The 19,000-nt window shown below is 39.3% G+C and overlaps 1 pseudogene; it reads left to right on the top strand.

Annotated features, from left to right (window-relative positions):
- Window positions 1-234: 234 nt before the first annotated feature.
- On the top strand, window positions 235-18,659 carry LOC122344664 (annotated as a pseudogene).
- Window positions 18,660-19,000: the final 341 nt, after the last annotated feature.

Genomic DNA, 19,000 nt, shown 5'->3' with positions numbered 1-19,000 from the left:
TTGAAACAAAAGAACCAAAGCAGCAAAACTAATGGATCGGTGGAGGCAGGGTGCATCTTTTGGCGGTAATAGTTTAGCATACTTCACTTTTGTTGGTAAAGAGGTTTTTCCACCTCCAGTGGTGAAAAGTAGCTTTGGTGTTTCCACCTCCAGATGACCAGCGTATGACACAGTTTGCAGAGAATATTTTTCTGCTCGCTCTCAGATTTTGCAAATCTAAACCATGTCCACACAATGCAAGACACAGTATGACATCAATTCTTCACTTGTTTGGTACTTTCACATTCTTTCTGTTTCATCTCTTCCGGTATATATAATGTAAAACAGTTCTGCCCACTGATGTTACATGTAAATCGGTATAATGATAGTGAAAATGAGATAACCTGCTATCCTTCACATCAGCTGGAGAGAGTACATCTGAATGGGCCATGAGCAGATGAGAGTGGTTATGCGAAATCTGTCATGATGAAAATCACACTTTTCACATTCATAGTTGATTAATAATATACATTTGTGTATCCACAGGTGCGTTTAGAGTGGCCCACAGACCTGGCAGTAAATCCGCTGGATAACTCTCTCTCACGTTCTGGATAATAACCTTGTGCTCCAGGTGAGTGAGTCCCAGCAGGTGCGTGTGGTTGCTGGACGGCCCATCCATTGCCCCATGGCCAGTATTGAACCGGGTTCTTCTGGGGAAAACAGCAGTGCGTTCTGTGCTGGAGGGAGCGAAGCTATCGCTGTCAGCCACCAGGAGCTCTGTACATCGCTGAAACGGACGGGCGGCGGAAGCACAGCCGCGTACAAGAGGTGTCTACAAACGGAGAAATGGTCATAATCGCGGGAGCGACCAGTGAATGTGATTGTAAGATTGACCCCAACTGCGAGTGTTTCTCAGGTGAGATAAATGAGCCCCAAAACCGCTAAACACAGTGAGTTATTTATATTAATTTTGCGTTATTTTTCTATGTCAGACCTTTTTAATAAGCCGCTGGTTATAAAAATTATGACTTTTAATGCAGATTTTGTCTTGGGTGAGTTTTGAAAAATTGCAACACTGGGAGTTGAAGGTAGCAAAATTTCAACACTCTTATAATAAAGTATACAAATTGGCTGTCTGGAGCAACCTTCCCAGCAAGCTAAGAGGCTGAAATTCAGATATGTTAATTTCAGAGCAATCCTCTGACACTCTCTAAAATTTCATAATCCTGGAAGAATTGCCTCCAAATGCATACAAGCCTACAGTGCAGTTGCATTGACTTCTGTAAAGCCTTTCCAGTAAGCTAGATAGCTGAAACTTGAGTATGTTCATCTGAAAGCGACCCTCTTACGCTTGCTAATGTTTACTTGCCTATGTTGAAAATGATTAGCAATAGTTTATTTGTGATTTTCTCAGTTGTCTCTCCCTCTATATATTTTTATACTCTAATATAGTTAGAATGTTCATTGCCCTACTTACATAATTATAAGAAGGAGAAATTATGCTCTTTAGTGTGTGTGTACCACATCATGAGCCCAAGACATATTTTCCTTTTAAGACTACATACACTGCTGTTCAGAATATTAAGGGTTTTTTTTTTTTTTTTTAAGGAAAGCATTGATTTATTAAAAAGTGGCAAAGCCATTTATAATTATAGTGTTACAAAAGATTTCTATTTATAAAAAAAGTCTCTAATGAACAGTCTATCACATTTCCAAAATTAAAATTAGAATCATTTGTGAGGATCTTAAGACCGTCAATGAAAGCTTAAAATTCAGCTTTGCCATCACAGGAATAAGTGACATTTAAAATATATAAGAAAATAAATCAAGAAGAGAATATATAATTAAGAAGAAAACTACAAGATGACAGTATAATGATAATATTTCACAATACTGTTTTTACTTTTTTTTTCAGATAAATTTAGCCTTGGTGAGCGTAAGAGGTTTCTGTCAAAATCACTGAAGAAAAAAACATTTACCGACTAGTGTATTACTAGTATATTTCTTAATTTTATTCTATTCAATTGCGAAATGAAAAATGCAACATATTAAATATAATTTTATATATTACAAGTCCAGTGCTTTCTTTTTTTTTAGTCCAATTACATTTTTGATCCAAGCCAGTCAGCAGTGTGTCAGTAGGCAGCTTGTTGTGCGACTGTAGCATGCTGGGAGATTCAATTTGTACATATCTCCCTGCCAAATGTGTTGCTATGACACATGTAAGACTCTGAGCTGCTGTTGCGCGCAGGTTTAATTATTGAAAAATCGTTATTTTTTAACTACTGTAGACAAGTGTTGTGATTTTACTGCAGCGGGTCTCTGAGGGTTAATCGTTAAGCTCAACGTTGAATGCCAAATGAACTAGACTTGCATTTCTTTCTGCCCCTTTTCTCATTCTCTCCACAAATGTGTCCCCAGGTGACGGAGGTTACGCTCGTGACGCCAAGCTGAAGTCTCCCTCGTCCCTGGCGGTTTCTCCTAATGGCTCCCTCTACATCGCCGACCTCGGGAACGTGCGGATACGCCGGCTCGCGGCTAACCATCCTCAGCTCTCTCCCGAGGGACTGTACGAGCTAACCTCGGTCGCGGACCAGGAGCTCTATCTGTTCAGTCCAAACGGTACTCACCTGTTTACCCGCAGTCTGGTGACAGGGGACTACCTGCTTAACTTCACATACACTCCCGAGGCCACCTGAGCAGCATAGCAAACAGGAGGGCACTATAAGCGCAGTTGCGGCGGGATGCTAATGGCGTGCCCCTTTGGCTCGTGGCCCGGCGGCCAGGTTTACTGGCTGACCATCAGCAACGCAGGAATGCTGAAGCGCATCTCGGCTCTCACGCGCACGACCTCGCGCGCAGCTCAGTTACTACGGCAACACGGGGCTGCTCGCCACCATCAGCAACGAAACGGCTGGACTACTGTCTACGAGTAAGTGATGCCTTTCTTTACTCTCCTTTGTCTGTCTCCTTCTTTCTCATCAGAAGAGTGCGCTGCTTTGCTTGATTTATAGGCGTGCGTGAAAGCGCGATCTGTCTTCGTTTTGGTGTGTCATATCCTGTCGTTGCTTCCTTTTAGAGTCTATTTCGGCTACCGCGGAGCCTCACTCGCACACTCTGATGGTCTAAAGCTGTTTTATTAGCAGGGAGAGTAGCAAGTTTCTGCTGTACTGTATATAAAACAAAATTCCCTCCCAGCATAGATTAATCTTTAGCTGCGTCTAATCTAATCATGCTTTATCAGAATTTATCAGAAGGAAAATAATCTAATACGGTCTGATCGACAGTGTTACCTGAGATCGTTTGAAGGAGTGCAGCAGTTCGATTTCTCAAGCTGCGTGTTTTTCTGCTGCAATGAAAATCACTCAGCCTTAATCTATCCAATAAAGAAAAGAACTCTGTATCCTCTTCTGATTTCACTATGAAAGAGCCCGGGTACCTGCAAGTGTGTGTGTGTGTGCGTGCGTGTGCGCGTGCGTGTGTGTAAACTGTTTGCATGGGCATTTTCAGGGATTTGTGAGACTGAGCTGCAAGTTCTAATTTAGTGTGAAAATGTCAGGGGCTTCTTTTCCTCTCTCTCTTTCTCTCCTTTTTGTTTGATCAACTCGGTGACCTTTCACACACTGTGTTTACACACACACATACACACACACACACATCTACACGTTCTCATGCAGCTCGTGGTGTGGTGTCGAGGCGGATCACATGCCTGGCTCCCTGTGTTCAGTGCGTTGTGAGACACTGCCCCCTGCTGGTGCGTACTAGAGCGCACTTGAGTTTTACGCTGATCGGTCTTGAGGCTTGCGGGAAAAGCTCTTTTAATACAAAGCCTAATAATAGTGAAAAGCAATAGCAGTGAAAGTCAACTTTAAGTGAAAAGTAGAAAGTAATATTTTTGCAGTGGTAATACTTTATACATTTAACATTAGTTAATAAATAATAAGAAATAAATAGTCATTTTAACCTAGCACAATAAATGCAGTAAAAATACATTTTGTTTCTATTTAATTTAATTGTATGTCATGCATCTTTTATATTAGCAAAATTATATATTTTTTTATGAACAGAATTAAAACAAAGTTGCAAAGGAATTTTTTGGGGTGATAATTTAAAATTGTTATTTGTTAATGATAGTTAATGCATTAGGTGTTATGAACTAACAATACATAATACAACAGCGTTTATTAAGTAAAATGAAACAGAATTGGAATAAATACTTATATTATATTGCATTAATGAAATGTTAAAATGTATTTGTTTATATTAAAATGAATATTAACCTAAAATAAAATAAGTACAAATATTTTTAGCTTATGATACTGTTAGCAAAATGTATTAACTAATGTTAATCAATGAATTTTTATTGCATTTTTATTTTATTATTTTTATTTAGTGTTAGAATTTGTTTATCTATTTGTTTATTATTTTTAAAATTGGTTCATATGTGACTCTGTAAGCCTGTAGCTTATTCTGCGACAGTGGGGAAGCTTATTTAAATTATGTTGCAACATTCTGTTCTGCACACAACACCGTAGGAATTAGCGGAAATGGTGTGTTGACTTTGATCAGTTCTCTCATCCAGAAGTAATAAGTACTGAATATTTCAGAAACATACCTCAAAGCAGAATATGCGCTAACGTAGGTGTTACAAACTCACAACAAGCGCCCTGGTACAGGGAAATTTCTTAGATCTGATATGCATGCAGTAATGACTTGAGATAAAAAGTTTTTTTTTTATTTCTCTGATCAGATAGGCTGTGTTTCAAAACCTAGCTGCCTATCTAAACTTTGTTTTTTGGGAATTTTCATTTTTAACGGCATTTTGCCTTTTTGCAGGTGTTCGTTTAGCTTCTATCCAGAGTGATTTACAAATGAGAACACAACAAAAATGAATGACTGCATGAAAAGTACTGCAATTTAGAGTTCTTGATTTGCTCGTGAACAGCTGTTTTTTCCAAGCTATTTTTTAGAGTTAGTTCAAAAAGGCATTGAATTAAATGCTTAAAAAAAAAACTTGTGATGTTTCTTTTAATAGGCCATGTATTGTATCAGACTGATCTTTAAAGAGAAAAATTTCAGGAAAACAATCTCAAGTGCCCTTAGTCAACTAAACATGCACATCTGTGCTGGGTGTAAAGAAAAGATGAATGTCTCTACTAAAAATATATGGTTGTAAACCAACTAGCCCTCCACCTGAAAATCCTTTTGAGTTTGAGACCCCTAATATAGAGACTTTTGAATGTGCCAGGTGAACACTTGAGGGAGTTCAGAAGATCATTCCATCACTGAGGAATTGTGAAATTTCGGAAAGTGATTTTGCGCCTGTTGATTTGATTTGCAAAAGTGAGAAGCTGCTCAGTATGCATGCATTAGTGTCTTGGTGAAAGCGTCTGGCAACCAGTGAGGCGAGACAAAGGTGTTGGAATGATCGATTCAAATGTTCAAATGCACCTATGATGCCCCAAAATGCGTCTGGGTAGGCAGCTCATTAAGTTTTGACACATAGCTGTATTAGTTGTGCTTGCTAAGATGAGCATTACTATCACTGTTGCTCCTACCACTCAGAACACCTTAGCAAATCGCATAGTAACCGCTCCGCTCATATATGCACTTTTTTTTTTCAAAAATGCAGAAATACAATTACAGTAGAGTTTTTAATGAGAATCCAGTAACTTAAACCATGTGGATTAGGTGCTTATCCCTGCACAGTCAATCCATTTAGTCCTTTTTCAAATCAGGTTTATTTGTATAGCGCTTTTTGCAATACACATTGTTCCAAAGCAGCTTTCAGAAAATAGAAAAATAAAGAAGATAAAAGGAAAAGAAAATAGTGGCTTACTACCCCCAGTGAGCAAGGAAAAGGAAGGAAAAGGCCCAAGATGTTTAAGTAGATGGGGAAGAAACCGGCATTTCAGGCAGACTCAACATTTTGAGTAGAGGAGAAGACGGCAGCTCTTGATCTAAACTGCAGGCCTTTGAAAGCTCAAGAGCTTCATCAAATGAAAAGCTTTTATTCTTATACATTGGTGTGGGTGGCCAGACGCAAGTATATGAAATAAATTGGCATTGACATTGATAAGACATAAATAAATTAGGGAAAGAGAACATGAGCTGGAGCTGTTTAGTTCTAAAAACGACGCTAGAAACGGAGAAAGAGAAATGAAACATGTCAGAAGTACTTCACCCACTCGTTATATCACATGACTCGCTGTCCACACAGATTCAAAAGTCAAGTCATCCGTTCCCCTCTGGGGCATCAGCAGATTTTAACATTCACCTTTATAATGTATCTCACTTCCCACACATTTGTCTTTGTCATTTTGCATTGACTTTGAGTTAATGATCATTTCTGTCCTAACCTTTATGTATTAGTCATTTAGACATTTACTGTATCTAATAAGCTGTTTAAGCTGTTGTATTTGTAGGTGATTTTAGTCTTTACTTTCTTTAAAATAGCAGATAAAGTAAAAAGTCTATCAAAGGAAACTACGGCTGGATAGGACCGTGTCCTGTGTGCTTAGCACAGTGTTCATGAGTTCACTAATCCCTGCGTATAATGAAGGTAAACAGATTTGGCTTGCTGTCAAAGACGGGACTGCAGCCTGAGACTCGAATAAAGCTCTTAAGAACCCTTGGACTACTTAATAATGAAGTTACTAATGAATGAATAGGGGTGGAGGTGGAGTTCGGGGTTAGTGCTGGAGACTGGAGAATTGTCACAGCAGTGAGATACAGTAATCGACTGTACATTTACATTATAATTAGGGGTGTAGAATATGGTGATGCAGAAATTGCGCTTTATAAGTACTAATAAACATGCTTTATTTTAATTACGCTTTATTTTAAGGTGTCTTTGTTGCAGAGTAATTATACATTTAAGTACGGAGTGATATTAGCTTCACTTACTTACTATATGGTTAGTGTTTCGCCTAATTTAGTATTATGTTCATATAATAGGAAGTACATGTAACAAATAAAGTGTTACTCTAAAGTGTTACAGTTTCATACATGTAACTTTAAGTCATACACAATTCCTTCTCAGTCCACAAAGATACATTTTATGCATTATATTTACATTTAATATATAATATTATAAATATTAATAATAAAGAACAAATAAAAACATACACTCTCTATAAATAGGCATTGCTCCTAAAAATAACTAATTATGCTATGGAAAGTAATGTGTTGCATCACTTTTGAGTTACTATTTAAATAACTTTGGTCATTAGTACATTATGTATACATTATTATTATTATTTTACATTAAGGTAACAAGAAGGAAGTAGCAGAATAGACACTTATCAGACACAGATGCTGATGATTCAATTTGTGTATAACTAACAATAAAAACATCCTTTAGATTGTAACCAGAGGAAAGTGTGACTCAAGTTTATTTTTAACAAGGTCTCTGATCATTTCAGTTCCACCTTCACAGTTCAGCACATTTCAGTGGATTGTTTTATGATCCTGTCACAATGTAATTCAGTCTTTGCAAAGAGGCCGTTATTGAAGAATTCAGCGGCATGAAACTATATTGGACCCAACAGCAAACCCAGGCCGCATGTAAGTGAAGCAAAGCCTTGTTTCTCATTTCACATGCGAAGAGGGCGTTTACACAGAGGTCTTAAAGGCACGGCAGCAAAAAACAGCCTGTTTACTGCTGTTGTTAGGGTCAGGGAGAGAATGGAAAATTGTCATGAAAAACTAAATTATGACACATGAAACCTTGACTAGCGTTTCAAATGTCGTCGGGGGACAATAAAATGATAAAAATGCATGATATGACCCTTTAAACTCCCTCTACATGCACATGCATTTACACTCATTCATTTAAACTTTAATACAGTCTTTCTCCCTCAGACACACACACACACAAACTAACAGAAAGTGTGTTTATGAGCAGGTATAACTCTGACGGACACCTCATCAACGTGACCTTGCCGACTGGAGAGGTCAGCAGTTTCCATGGAAACATGGAGAAAGCTGTCAGAGTGGAAGCCACTGCCTCGAACAGAGAAAACTTTATTATAATTACAAACCACTCTGCGGATAACACCATCTATACACTCAGACAAGGTGAGAGAGTGTATGTGTGTGAATCTACAGATTAGTTTTTGTCATCATGTCAAATACAGCGGTCCCAAAAGTATTTAAACACTCCAGCCACATTTAGAGGAACAGTTCACAAGATAATAGAATTTCTGTCATTATTTAATTGTAGGGATGGGTGATATACCATTAGACATGATTAACAGATTTTTCCGGTAGAGGTTCTGGATAATCGTCTCTATCGCGTTACATGCTCACATGACGTTGCTCTGCTACGCTTAATGTATTGTTTGCCAGCATTTTTAAGCACTGTTGTTTAAAAACTTTAAAACCATTTTAAACCATAATTTTAAACCATTGAAATGCAATTTCATTTCTCTATATTCGCACACTCTCTGACAGACGATGTCAGAGAGGTGATCTCACAGCGCAAGGAGTATTGAGTTATTTTTGTCATTTTATAGGCCTTGAATGGTTAAATACAGGCACTTGTATATGTCTTCATAAATAACCTCATACCACAGTAATTTGGGTCTTAAGTGAAAGCAAACAGATGAGAAGGAAAATACATGTGTAATAGTAGACGTCATAAAAAAGGAATTTAAAGGAAAAATAACTATGTTGTGATATATATTGTTACCGTGAATTAAAATGACTTTTTTTGGTTTTGGCAGTATTGCCCACCGCTAATTTCATATAATAAATGTAGTGCATTTAAATCTTATGAAGCTGTTTCTGTCTGTCCAGCTCACTCTGTTAGTGTGTACGGTGTTAGAGATGACGGCTCTCTGTGGGTGACATATGCCAGCGGGATGGACGTTACTCTCAGCACTGAACCAACCGTATCATCCGGGCTGTTGCCAGGAGCATCGGCAGGCCTCGTCCATCCCACAGTCGGAAGGTGCAACATCACGTTGCCGGGGGAACCAGCTCACAGCCTGATAGAGTGGAGACAGAGACGTGAACAGGCCAAAGGGAATTACACAGCATATGAACGGAGACTGAGGGTAATACACAGACACACACGCTGCATATGAATGCAGAATGAGAATAAAGTGTTTTCTGGGAGGGTGACCAGGGTGTAGCATGTAATGCACAGGAGGGTGACGATTTTCCAATCTGAAAAGATGCCCAAGTGTATCGCACATTGTTTTTTGAGGGGTTTACAGAACAAGATTAGAAATCCTTGTTAATTTAAGACTGCTCTTAAAATTCAGTCATTATTGTGTGTTCACCTTTGTAACGAACAGTAGGGTTTTTTAGGTTATGTTAACAGTAATAGTTAGCGCATGATTAGATTCAAGTGGAGCTGTCACAGCAAATGCAGCATACATCAGTGAGGTCAAGTCAACTAAAATGGAACCAAATGAGATCCTGACTCCCGTTATTCATCTACTGCCACAGTATTGTGTTCTTTCTTAATTTATTAAAAGATAAATGAATTTATTCCAGCTTTGGAATTGAACCTGGGTCGTCTAAATGAAGAGTACTAATCTTACCTCTGCCTCTGCATATTTCTCATAATGGTGCTACACAGAGCTTTAATTAACACCATTGTGCTTTAAGCTTTAATTGCGTGATTTTGTTTGATACCCTATATTAAAGCAAACTTTATTTATTTAATATTCTTCTTAAAAAGGCGAGGCAAGGCTCCGACAGAAGTCAAACACTGGATATTTATTTTATTTAATGATTTTGTCTTTTGGTCTTTCTTCATTCAAGTATACTTTCCTGACTACTTATACCTGCCAGGATGTTACCAAGATGGCTGCAGAGTTAACTGACTTTCCTTAAAGGGACTTTGATGTAGTGCAAAAGGAAGAAATAGTGTGCATTTCACACACTGTTCCAACTTCCCTTCAAATAAGTTCCATAAATCATTCTCTTTTCTATTTCATTCTCTAATGTTCACTCCTTCTTTTTTCGGTTTCAGTTCTTGGTTGCAGATTCAGTATCAGTGTGCTTTTATAGGCACACCAAATAGGTGTTAACTATGTAAACAGTTAAGTATCCTTTTTTTCTGTGTTGATATATTTTTAAACATCCTGAGAAAATCTTTTTAGCATCCAATTCAATCCAATCCATTATTCCAATCTTCAGTATGCTGATGTAGTGTTCAAGAAATGTTTATTAATACTATCATCACTTTTTGTGGAAACCGTAATGCATTATTTTCAGGATTCTTTAATGAGTAAAACCATTAGAAAAGATTCATAAAAAATTTTTAATCTTTATACTGTAAGATTGTACAGTAAATATTTAATTGTTTTAAATCAAAGTGAAACCTTTACAGTGGCTGTAACAGTTATTGAGGCTAATACCACTGATAATAATAAATTAACTAAAAGCAGGTAAAAAAGTAACAACAAAAAGTTGATTAATTTGAAAGAAAGAAAAAAGGAGGCAATGCAATTTTTTCACAGTTTTTTATATAGTGACAAAGACACAATGTGCTGCCCTGTGCATAGTACTCCTTGAACCTGACCTGAGAGACTACATATTTCTGACACTGTGGACAGTGCTTTATTTCTTTTTCAGTCAGAAATGGATTATGGATTGAAGAAGTTAGAACTTCTAACTATACTGAATGAAGGCAGCACAAAAAGTCTGCCATAGTGCAGTATTTTTAGGCCAGACAGTACTGCATTTTACTTTTGTTTTACTTTTTACTTTTTACATTTGTTCAGACGCTTTTATCCAAAGTGACTTATGAATGAGGACAATGAAAGCAATCAAAACCAGCAAAAGAGCAAAGTACTATAACAATTCTCAGTTAGCTTAAATAAAAAGAACAGAATAAAAAGTGAAACTAGTAGAGAAACTAGTGTTTATATATATATATATATATATATATATATATATATATATATATATATATATATATATATATATATATATATACACACACACACACAATACAACCATGTTTTGCGTGTTTATAATTTGGTTCATTTTAATTAGGCTCACAGAATTACTCTGGTCGCAGGGGCATGTGTATGTTAGTACAATTAATTGTAAAGCTCAGAACCAGCTCAGCGAGGGTTCTGTTTTCTTTACTCAACTCTTCTCATTGCAGGCTTTTATAATGATACGGGATCACTGAATTAATGTTATTGGCCTAATTCCACCCAGCATGTGTAACTTGCAGTGTTTCCATTTACTTTTAAGATATTTTTACCGAATATTGCATGCCAGGTCTCAGTTGGATGTTTTCCCCATTTGCCTAATTTCTAATTTGTTAGTGGATCGCCACACCTCACTGCCGTAGAGGGCAGCCGGCTCTATTACAGATTCTAATATATTCAGCCAAATTCTAACAGGCATCTCTACGGGACATTATCTTTTTATGGGAGCAGAATCTTCTTGAAGGTCCAGACTCTGCGGTAGCCTCTTTCAGTGGGAGACGACCAAAGCGTTTCATCTGCATAGAGCTGGAATTTGATCCCGAATCACAGAGTGAAATCAGGAGCTTCAAACTGTTCCAGACTCTTTGTCAATTCATTGATGTATCTGCTGAATAACGTTGGCTCTAACTGCAACCCTGTCTCCCTCTGTGCCCCTGAGAAAGAAATGTTCTTCTTTTATTGCCAGTTTTATTGCACACTTGTTTCTGTGTACTCCGATATAATACGATCATAAGTTTTCCCTTCTTTCTCATCCCCTTCTCTCGTTTAGGCTCACAACAGGAACGTGCTGTCTATAGATTATAGTCAAGAGAGTCGGGTCGGGAAGATATATGATGACCATCGCAAGTTTACCCTGCGGGTTCAGTACGACGACAAGGGCAGGCCTGTGCTCTGGTCTCCCAGTAAATACAATCAGGTGCGAGTAACGTACTCGAGCGAAGGTCTGGTCACCAGCATACAGAGAGGCAACTGGACTGAGCGCAGAGACTACGATAATGGACGCATCATCACACGGACCTGGGCCAATGGAAAGATCTGGAGCTACACTTTTCTGGAGAAGGTGTGTGAGAACTGCAACTTCGCATGTTTGAATTTCAAAAAAAACTGTCCAGAGTGTATTTTGACACCAAAATTCGGATGAAAGAAATCTTAACTTTTTGGTTTGTTTATTCATTCATCCGTTCATTCATGTATAATCAAATGTATCTATTTTCCATTTGAAAATGAAGCCTACTTTTGCATTTTTCCTAGGATAACTTGTTTTATTTATATTTGAATTTTATTCATTCATCTATTTATTTATTTAAAAATTAACTTTATACAGATGCTTTACGAGATTTTTTTTAAGCAAGATAAATTTTGATTTTGTTTGCCTTTTTTCTTGAATGCGTTATTTTTATTTAGAGGTTTAATGTGTTTTCTTACGATTCACCAACCAACTAGTACATGTTTATCTGAATATTTTAGATATTAGATTTTGTTTGTGTGGGGGTTTTTTTATTTTGGGGTTTAATGTAATATGTTTTTATGAAATTTACCTGCCAACTGGTATATTTAAATGTAATCTAAATGGTGTCTCTCTCTGTCTTTTTTTTTCCTTGGTTCTGCTCGTCCTCTCAGTCTGTCCAGCTGTTGTTACACAGTCAGCGTCGATATACTTTTGAGTACGATCAGACAGACTGTCTGCTGTCGGTCACCCTCCCCAGTATGGTGAGACACAGCCTGCAGACCTCTCTATCTGTGGGCTACTACAGAAACACATACACCCCACCTGATTCACCCACCTCCAGCTTCACGCAGGACTATGCCCATGATGGGCGCCTGCTCCAGAGTCTGTACCTGGGCACAGGCAGGCATGTGATCTACAAATACAGCCGAGTGGCCCGGCTGGCTGAGATCCTCTATGACTCAACACTTGTTACCTTCACTCTACGACGAGGCAACAGGTGCTGTTAAAACCATCCACCTGATGCATGAAGGATTCGTTTGCACCATCCGGTACAGACAGACAGGTACAACACTTTGACAATGTCATCTGACAGACACTTTGACAGCTGGGTGGGCGGTGTGACCAAAATCTTGTATCACAGTGTAAGAAATGTTCTATTATGGTACATAATGAGAGCTGGAAATCCAGAACTGCTTCTTATTCTTATTGTCTGACAAATGTTTTTTTAACCAATGTCCATATCAGTGCATCTTGTTTGTTATTAATCAAAGACATTAACAAATGTTACCAAACAAATACTATTTTAGGTCAATAATTAAGTTAATTAATTCAGTGAACATACAGAACAATCAGTGTAGTTTGGTTCATAAACAAATGACCTTAATAAGTTGATTCTGTTTTAATCAAACCGAGTAGGTGTTTTTAATTTCAAATTATACTATCATATGGTTAATGGAATTACAATTGCATATTCAAAATATTTCTTTCTTAAAAGAATTGTTGAAGCTGTAATCATTGAATTCTTTACAGTTCCCATTCTTAATCATGCTATAATATTTTTGCTGCAAACGGTATAGTGCAATCTTTACTGGCTGACATTAATACATACTGTCAACCCTAATTGACAGAAAGCCAGGTAATTCATTTTCTCCACATATTTAACAAGTTTTGCTATAGCCAGTAACTAGGCGAAATGGCTAGATCATTTAGCAGAGAGACATGTAGCACCATGGCATCTTTGCACAAATAAACAGGTGAGGTGATAATCCCATGAGACAGAGAGACAAGTAAGATGGGTGAGCAGTTGGACAGGTAAACAGGTTATATTCTTGCACCAATAAACATACAGGCTGACGTTTAATCTTCCTTTTGTCACTTCACTTGCACTCGCCTCCTGCTTGGCTGATCTAAAAGCGCTTTGAATCACAATCAGTCGTCTGACAGCAGGAGAGTTCATTCTGTCTCACGCTGTGGCAAAGCTGGCTCGTGTTTTACCTCACCTCCATGGCTCTCTGCTAACTTTTCATTCTCTCTCTTTTTTTTCGGATTCAGGTCCTCTGGTGAGTAGACAAATATATCGTTTCAGTGAAGAAGGACTGGTAAATGCTCGCTTCGACTACAGCTACAACAACTTCAGAGTCACCAGCATGCAAGCGATGATCAACGAAACGCCACTTCCAATTGACCTCTACCGCTACGTGGACGTGTCGGGACGAATCGAGCAGTTTGGAAAGTTCAGCGTCATCAACTACGATCTGAACCAGGTCATCACCACGCATGCAATGAAGCACACAAAAATCTTCAACCCGGATGGGCAAGTGATCGGAGTTCAGTACGAGATTCTAAAAGCTATCGCCTACTGGATGACCCTGCAGTACGACAGCATGGGACGTGTCACAAATTGCGATATTCGCATCGGCGTGGACAACAACATCACACGGTATGCGTATGAGTATGACGCGGATGGGCAGTTGCAAACAGTCGCCATAAATGACCGGCCACAATGGCGTTACAGCTACGATCTAAATGGAAACATCAACTTGCTGAGTCATGGTAACAGTGCGCGTTTAACTCCGCTACGCTACGATCTTCGCGACCGGATCACACGCCTCGGAGAGATCCAGTACCGGACAGATGAGGATGGGTTCTTGCGCCTCCGAGGCAACCTGCTCTTTGATTATGGTTCAAATGGACTTCTTTTGGGCGCCTATGACCGGGACAGTGGACAGAGGGTGTGGTACCGTTATGATGGACTCGGGAGAAGAGTGGCCAGCCGCAATAGTGATGGATCACAGCTTCAGTTCTTCTACGCTGATCTGACAGAACCAACACGGGTGACGCACCTATACAACCACAGTAGTTCAGAGATCACCTCCCTCTATTATGACCTTCAAGGACACCTTATCGCAATGGAGATGAGCAGCGGCGAGGAATTCTACATAGCCTGTGACAATGGAGGAACTCCTCTTGCAATTTTCAGTAGCCGTGGCCATGTGGTGAAGGAATTTGTACACACCCTACGGAGATGTTTACAGAGATTCCAATCCCACCTTTCCTCTCGTCTTTGGATTCCAGGGTGGCCTTTATGACTCTTTTACACGCTTGGTGCATCTTGGCCGACGTGACTATGACGTGGTAGCTGGAAGGTGGACGACACCCAATCACGAATTGTGGGCGGAGCTAAGTGTGAATCCCAAGCCATTTAACTTGTATGCGTTTAGGAACAACTATCCTTTGGGAGGGCTACAGGATGTAACCAAGTTCACAACTGGTAAGGTTTATTTTGTAAGAGTTCACCCAAAAAAAGACTGTCATTACTTACTCATTCCGAGACTTTCATTCATCTTCATGGCACAAATTAAGATATTTTTGATGAAATCCAAGAGGTTTTCAACCATGCATAAACAGCAATGCAAATACCAAGTTCAAGGCCAAGAAAGGTAATAAGGTCATTGTTAATCTAGCCCATGTGACATCAGGTTTAACCTCTATTTTTTTATCTACGGATATATTTTTTGTGCACAAAGAAAACAGAAAAATCTACTTTATTAAGTCATGTCACCTTTATTTATATATCACTTTTAACAATACAGATTGTGTTAAAGCACTTCTCAGTATCAAATCAGCGAATAGAGTGTCAGTAATGTGTAATGACAAGAGTAAACACTCAATTTTCAGTTAAAGGCATTTCATTATTGAATTCAGTAATATCATTGTCCAGCTCAGTTCAGGTTAAATAGTATCTGTGCAATAAAATCAATGATATGGCTGGACAATACTAAGCAAGCCAGAAGGAACAGCAGCAAGGAACCAAAAACGCCATCGGTGACAGAATGGGAAAAAAAGCCTTGGGACAAACCAGGCACAGTCAGGGGGCCAGTTCTCGGATTAAACAAATTCCATGTTAGTAAGGAGAGTACCTTCCATGTTAGTAAGGAGAGTACCATGATGCATACATGTGATGCAGGAGCCAGTGTTCTGACATGGTTTGTTTGCAAGCTGAGAAATGCACACGCATACGCTCATAGCATTGGCTTGAATGCACAGAATATTTTGACAGAAAGGAGAAGAAATTGTTTAACAAAATAATTGTTTTTGTTTCTTTGCAAACAAAAATGTTTCATGGTAGCTTTGTAAAATTATGGTTGACCTACTAATGTCACATGCACTATTTTAACAATGTATTCACTACGGTTCTGGGCCTTGAGCATGGTAGTTGGACTGCTGTCTGTGGAGGATCAGAAAGTTCTCAGATATCAAAAATATCTTAATTTGTGTTCCGAAGATAAATGAAGGTAAGTAATTAATGGCACAATTTTTTGGTCAACTATTCCTTAAAAGTGTCTACTCATTTAATAGGCTCATTATGCTATAAATAAAAATCCTTAGGGGAATATTTTCTTTAACTGGCTTCACTAAATTCAATCTGGAGTGTCCAACAAATTTACTTGTGGTTTGTGTAGAAATTAGAAGTAGGGGGAGCGACAATAAGTCAGGTGAAACAAATGTCATGCTTTTGGTTTGGCTTTTTGAGCTGTGATTGTGCTTTTATTCCAGTGACATTTCCCTAAGGTAAAAATGAGCAGCAGAGAAATAGCACGTGGCAGAGCTGAGATTCATTAGTTCGAGCTGAAGCAACTTTCTGTAGACTAATTACTAGGACAGTCTCCCTCAAGCTACATGTAACTAGGGTTAAGTGTCTTGCTCGAGGCTACGTTGGCATTACACCAAGATCTCCATAACCCTGGGTCAGCTTCATTTTAGATTGGCCCTGCTCTTTTTAACTGTTAAATTATTTGTGTACTGTTAAATGCAAAATGAGCCACAAACCAAAAAATGTGTTCAGTATATCACAAAGTCTTACTGAATCCAGGGGACTTGTGCTAAGTGTTTTTGATCACAGTCACACTGCATTAAATGCAGTTGTCACTATTAAACCTTTCTGTGTTTCCTGTTCTTGTCTTTTATGTAATTCAGTATTTTCAGAGACATTGCATTCACAAGAGCAGATTAGTTCCTTGTGTAGCTGTTTAACATTACCAGTAAGTTGAACTTGAAGCCTTAAGGCTTTCATGATAACATTTTGGCATGTGTTTCTGTGCAGATATCAGTAGCTGGCTGCAGCTCTTTGGGTTCCAGCTTCATAATGTGGTTCCAGGCTTCCCCAAACCAAAGGTGGAGAACACAGAGCAAACATACGAGATGATGGCCACACAGATCCGCACACAAACCTGGGATACGAGCAAGGTGAGCTGAGGTTTCCCACAGCATGGTATTTATTGCCAACACAATTATTTACTATTCCTTTTAGTCTAATACACAGGAAATCAATTTCTCAGTGGTGCTAGTTCATTAGTTGATAAACTATTTCTTAACTTAGTTAATTTAGTACATAAAACAGCAATAATGGTAACTATTTCTTAACATCTCCCCTCACTTCAGATTGTACTCGGCATCCAATGTGACCTTCAGAAGCACTTGAAAAACTTCATTTCATTGGATCGCCTCCCCATGACGCCAGCCAATGGGAAAATTGGAGGTCGCCAGGGTCGCAGGCCAATTTTCTCTGCCCTTTCTTCAATCTTTGGCAAAGGTGTAAAATTCGCTATCCGTGATGGAGTGGTGGCAACTGAGATAATCGGTGTGGCGAGCGAGGACAGTCGCCGTGTAGCGGCTGTACTGAATGGTGCTATATACCTGCGTGGCCTCCATTTCACCGTGGAGGGGCGGGACACCCACTATTTCACCAAGTCTGGCCCACTGGAGGCAGATCTGGGAGTGGCCGGGGTCGGGGCTGGAGGCGGAGTCAGAGTGTTAGAGAACGGTGTAAATGTCTCAGTGTCCCAAATAAGTGCTATGGTCGGAGGGGAAATGCGGCGATTCGCTGACATTGTGCTCCAGCAGGGGGCGCTTAGCTTTAACATTCGTTATGGAGCAACGCAAGAAGAAGAGCGCACACGCGTTCTAGAGGCTGCGCGAATACGAGCTGTGCAGGGGGCTTGGCTGTGGGAGCAGAAGAGGGTCCTAGAGGGAGAGGGTGGAAGCTTGCCATGGACTGAGAAAGAAAAGGATGAGCTGGTTGCAGAGGGCCGTGTCTCAGGGTACGATGGCTTTTACGCCCTACCTGTCGAACAACACCCTGAGCTAGCAGACAGCCCCTTCAACATTCACCTGATCAGACACGTGGAAACTGGTCGCAGGTAACAGCGGCACCTCAGCACACCTCTACATGCCTACACGCCCCTTTATACACTCCAAGCTACCACATATCTCTTCAGCTTTTTCTAGAACCCCAACCAAACGGAGCGAGAAAGACTCTATTGCCTTTAAAATGTGACAAATGATGGTATTGTTTTTGATTTTGCATTCGTTTATGCACTCTTAGCAAGTTCGGATTCCTGTTTTTGGGTTTGGTAAGGTAGATTTTGTTGAAAGTCTTTCTTGTTTTACAGTGGCTTAACCATTCTTACACAAGAACAAGCCTTGCTTGCCAATCGGAGGGCGAGAGAACGATTCACCCGTAACTATTCTTGGCATAAATTAAGGAGTCTTCATCCCTACACATGCCGATTCTCTCACTTGAGCGTGTACAGTAATCATTCATGGGAATGTCGAGTCAAACTGGTTATGGCATTAAATCTTGCAAACCTGGGGGGTTCCCTTGTGAGCACCGTGTTGAACGTCTCCATTCCAGGATTTACATAGATGGCGTTCAGAGCCCTTCAGAAGTTCGAATGACCTTCCAGAAACCCAACATTTCAACAGAGCTCTAAGAACTGTCATATCGCAACAGCTTTCTGGAGTCCTTGAGAAGTATCTGACTCAAAACTGTCACAAAACTTAACCCCTGGGCTGCAAGAGATTCACAGTGTTTGGAGTCTTGGCAAGAGCTCACCACCATCTTGTGTTGTTTCTGCTTAATCAGTGTTGACGAAGCTGAGAGAATTACGCCGCTGCTGTGGAAGACAAATTTGTTCTTTTTTGCTAAAACTGTACAGTTAAACTCATTTTTTTTCCAAATGTAGAAATCAAAAAAATATTATGTATGTGGAAATTGTGCCTTCCTGGTCTGCTAGAAACGATCACACGAAACGGGCTTAGACATATCGTACAT

This window comes from Puntigrus tetrazona, chromosome 5, assembly GCF_018831695.1.
Source record: "Puntigrus tetrazona isolate hp1 chromosome 5, ASM1883169v1, whole genome shotgun sequence".
Classification (NCBI taxonomy): domain Eukaryota; kingdom Metazoa; phylum Chordata; class Actinopteri; order Cypriniformes; family Cyprinidae; genus Puntigrus; species Puntigrus tetrazona.
Note: the sequence above shows the minus strand (reverse complement) of the source record. Positions and strands in the feature narration are given on the sequence as shown.